We start from the raw sequence: 5173 nt of genomic DNA, 5'->3' as shown, positions 1-5173 counted from the left end.
TCTCCCTGCTTCAGAACCGAGGGAACAACAGCAACGTATCGGTTCACAGCGAGTCTACCCCCTCCTAATTCTAAACCTCAATCGCGATCACCGTTTCTGTTCACGTCCGGGATCACAGTGCTTACTTATTCAGCCCGATATCTCCGAAGAATTCAGTCCTGTTAGTATGACTTGCAAGTTGACATAATCTTCTGTTAACTCGCAACTGTCTGAGATTGTCGAGATGGCTCGCGAGAAACATTTCTCCGCGCGGAGATACGCCGTTGATTCGTCTACTCTCCATACTGGTATCCCTAGCGCCACCTCTCCTGCGCGTCAGTAACTACCGCGTTGCGTTATGGAGGCCAGACGCCGAACCGGTTAACCTAACCGGTTATTATACTCGCTGTCGAAAGGAAAACAGTGGAAAGTCATTCACGCTGTGATATTTGAATTCATTTACTCTGCGATAAGCGTCTGATTCTTATTGATCGTGTCGAATTTGTTCGAGTATCCGAGTAATTCGAAATTCGGAACGAATTGAGTAAGGAAGTTCAGAAAATCGAATAGTTCAAGAGAAACCTAATGACTCGGACGAAATTGAATATGTAAATCGTGATTCAAATTGCTCGTTTTCTTTAGGATCACTTTAAGTTCGGTTTTAAGTTCGATTTAATCCGAATCATTCAGTTTCTTTCGAATCATTTGATTCTTTTGACCCTTTTGGATTTTTCAAGAGAAACCTAATGACTCGGACGAAATTGAATACATAAATCGTCATTCAAATTGCCCGTTTTCTTTTTAAGACCATTTTAAGTTCGGTTTTAAGTTCGATTTAATCCGAATCATTCAGTTTCTTTCGAATCATTTGATTCTTTTGACCCTTTTGGATTTTTCAAGGGAAACCTAATAACTCGGACGAAATTGAATATGTAAATCGTGATTCAAATTGCTCGTTTTCTTTAGGATCACTTTAAGTTCGGTTTTAAGTTCGATTTAATCCGAATCATTCAGTTTCTTTCGAATCATTTGATTCTTTTGACCCTTTTGGATTTTTCAAGAGAAACCTAATGACTCGGACGAAATTGAATACATAAATCGTCATTCAAATTGCCCGTTTTCTTTTTAAGACCATTTTAAATTCGGTTTTAAGTTCGATTTATTCTTATCTGAATCATTCAGTTTCTTTCGAATCATTTGATTCTTTTGACCCTTTTGGATTCCTTCGAACCATGCAACGTTTGACAACAAAACTTCCCCATATCTGAGAAATAACATAACCAATTATGTACTATAACAAATTATTCACTTATTAGCGAACAATTATAATGAAAAATTATTCTGTCATAAATAGTCGTACATAAAGGAATCATCAGGATAATAAACTTAGATTTGGGTTAGATTAAGTACACAACAAAACCAGTAAAAATCAACTTATTTACAATGAAAACAACCAATGTGGTCAAATTATGTCGCTCACCCTGTATTTATAACGAATCTCAAAAATTGGAGCACAATGTACTAATTACTTTCAAAATACCCAAAATTAATTAGTATAGCAGGAAAATGTAAATCTATGCAGTCCAATGGAGACTACAACTACCTCCTTATTGCAGAAACTCAGCAATGCCTGGTCACAGTAATAGATTTTTCACAGTGTTACCAATGCAGTTCCTTGAACCATCTAAAGCAGCTAGATGGATCTTCGGATTTGCTGACACGGAATCCTCCTTCGTGAACTGATCTCTAGGGATCGCGGAGATCCGACGCGGAGTAAATATTGAGATCACGATGAATCGCGTAGATCGCCGTATGACCGTTTCGTATAACGACTTTTGCCCCTGTAAAACTATAAGGTATCAGAAAAGATTTACTCCGGGGAGATAACCCCTGTGGCTTGGCCGATTTAGGTGTAATAACAGAAATAACAGCCACGACATTCCTGTTCCGTGATATTAATTTATGTCGAACAGATACGATACGGCTAACAAGGAGAGTGCAAGTCCATCGGGTCACCGATTTTGGTTCAAATTTTACAGGTTTATAGATCTTGTCATGCAGTTTAAGAAAATGTACCATTATAGCAGCAACTATTCAGTAGTTTTCGAGATATTTGCGATTAAAGTTTTATTACTTTGCTAATTAAACCTTTATTTTCGATATATTTTAATTGGAATTGTAGCCTAACGGTGATAGTCGAGAATTTCTATGCTCGAGGACCCGGAGTTCGATTCCGGTTAGTATTTTTTTTTCAATCTATTTTTTAATTTCTATTCATTTTTCGCCTATGAAAACATTGTGAATAAACAATTGTAAATAAATCTTTTTAATAAACAAATTTATTCTTTACCCTTTCCTAGGCCAGTATATATTTATTACTTAATAAGAATATTATGTAAGAAAAACACTTTTTTATAGCAATCTTATTTACTAGTAACTGATTATTAAATTGAACATTGTTTAAGAATGTTGTCTATAATTCCAACTTTGCTGCGCAGCTATAAATATTCACGAATTAATTACAAAAACTTGGAAATTTATTAATTCTCTGCTGTCGAATTGATTTATTAAGGTGTATTATTAGCGCTTTATTAAATTGAACATTGTTTAAGAATGTTGTCTATAATTCCAACTTTGCTGCGCAGCTATAAATGTTCACGAATTAATTACAAAAACTTGAAAATTTATTAATTTTCTGCTGTCGAATTGATTTATTAAGGTGTATTATTAGCGCCAAACCAGAAGTGGTATCTAGTTTGAGTAAAAATTTTACCGACTGCGATCAGCGCCATCTATGATTTGGGCTGAAAAATCAAGAAAGTAGTAGGAATATAGAATAGGCAAGGAGGTCGTCGAAGAGCTGGTCACGTGACAGACAAGGACATAGAGGGGATAGAAAAGGATAGAAGGGCTCCGGCAGTGAAAAATTATTAATTACTCAATTTCCATAAAAAGTTTGTGAACTTTTATAATTTCATTGCAAAGCTGGAACTTCAGGCTGCATTCCTATATAATTTTCGTAAAGAATTTAGCTTTAAATTGTTAGTTATTAATTTTTGTTTGATAGCATCTGTGATTTCATAACGGGCACCATCACGATTTTCCGTGAAAAAATTTAATACTAAACGAAACTAGAAGCAAAATGTGATCAAAAGTTATATGAGAAGATTCGCAAGAACATTGTTTTTTTAACGAGTGCATAAAGTTTCCTAAATTAATTGCGTAAAGAATAATAATTAATGAAAAAACAATGGCGTCTTCGACAAGAATTCAAACACTTCGTAGAATAATAATTAATAATTAATTAATTGGAGACAAATTTATATGGAAAAATATATTGGAAAGTTCTTAAAGGACCTATCTTTACGGTGCAATTATAAAAGTTCATAAATTAATCGCAGGGATTGAGTAATTAATTAATTTTCTAAAAAAAATTCAAAAAGGAACAGTCAGCGCCACCTATAGTTTTTTATTGGAACTAACGGAGCACAAACTTCTAGATAAAAATCATAGGTGGTGCTGAGCGTTGTTGTTTGAATTTTTATTAGAAAATTAATTAATTACTCAATTTCTGCGATTAATTTATGAACTTTTATAATTGCATCGTAAAGACAGATCATTCACGAACTTTCCAATATATTTTTCGATATAAATTTGTCCCTAATTAATTAATTATTAATTATTATTCTACGGATTCATTGAATTGTTGTCGAAGACGCCATTGGTTTTTCATTAATTACTATCTTCGGCGTAATCAATTTATGACTTTCATGCACGCATTATATAAACGACATCCTGGAGCGTCTTCACATATTACTTTTGTTCACATTTTGCTTCTAATTTCGTTCAGTATTAAATATTTTTACGGAAAATCGTGATGGCCGCCGTAACGAAATCATAGACGCAATTATACAAAAGTTAATAACTAACAATCTAGAGTTAAATTCTTTACGAAAATTATATAAGAATGTAGCCTGAAGTTCCAGCTTTGCAATGAAATTATAGAAGTTCATAAATTAATTACAGAAATTGAGTACTTAATTAATTTTTCTCTGCCGGAGCCCTTCTATCCTTTTCTATCCCCTCTATGTCCTTGTCTGTCAAGTGATCAGTACTTCGACGACCTCCTTACCTATTCTATATTCCTATTACTTTCTTGCTTTTTGAGCCTAAATCATAGATGGCGCTGATCGCAGGCGGTATCATTTTTATTCGAATGGATACTAGAAATCAATTCGACAGTAGAAAATTAATAAATTGCCAAGTTTTTATAATTAATTCATGAACATTTATAGCTGCACAGCAAAGTTGGAATTATAGGCAACATTTATATACAATATTTAATTTAATAATTAGTACTTACATGAGCGATAGGCTTTGTATTTCCTGTAGTAAATAAGATTGCTATAGAAAAGTATTTTCCTTGCATAATATTCTTATTATTTTGTAATAAATATACACTAGCATAAGAAAGCGTAAAAAATAAATTTTTTATCAAGAAATTTTATTTACAATTGTTTATTTACAATGAAAAATGAATACAAAATAAATAATATATTGGAAAAACTATCAAACCTGTGAATGGGAATTTAACGCTCGTCCTCGACTATAGCAATTCTCGATCGTCGCCATTACGATACAACTTAACCTAAAACACAACAGAAATAAATTTATAATTCGGGAAGTAATGAAACTTTAATCACAAATATTTCAAAACCTATTGAGTAATTGTGGCTATAATGATATATTTTCTCAAAGTGTATGAAGATATCTATAAAGCTGTAAAGTTTCAACTAAATCGAAGGACTTGCATTTTTCATGTTAGCTTAATTCCTCTTCATTTAAATATCATTTAAACAGATATTGCCCACTCTCTATTTTCAAATTCCAAAGGGAACATTGAAAATTTACAAGAGATAGGAAATATCTTAAGCTTTGTGCGCAGCTCTTAGCTTGGTATCGTTTTCAGAAAATTATTCTTTGGACACGATACCAATTACCAGGTCTCACCACGTGGAGGTGGCTACGCATCGAGACCCGACATGCGCCCTAGTGGCGCAGCCTGCTGGCGCTACCTGTAGCAAAGGTACCTTAATCTAACTTGGAGCGAATTAAGTTAAAATGACTCTACTGACACTTTATTATATTTCGTGTCTTACAAAAGGGGTTTCGGTTCGTTATACTGAAACTCTAC

Source organism: Eufriesea mexicana, unplaced genomic scaffold, assembly GCF_001483705.2.
Source record: "Eufriesea mexicana isolate 0111107269 unplaced genomic scaffold, ASM148370v2 scaffold1844, whole genome shotgun sequence".
NCBI classification, from domain to species: domain Eukaryota; kingdom Metazoa; phylum Arthropoda; class Insecta; order Hymenoptera; family Apidae; genus Eufriesea; species Eufriesea mexicana.
The sequence above is the reverse complement of the archived record's forward strand: the minus strand, read 5'-3'. Positions refer to the sequence as shown.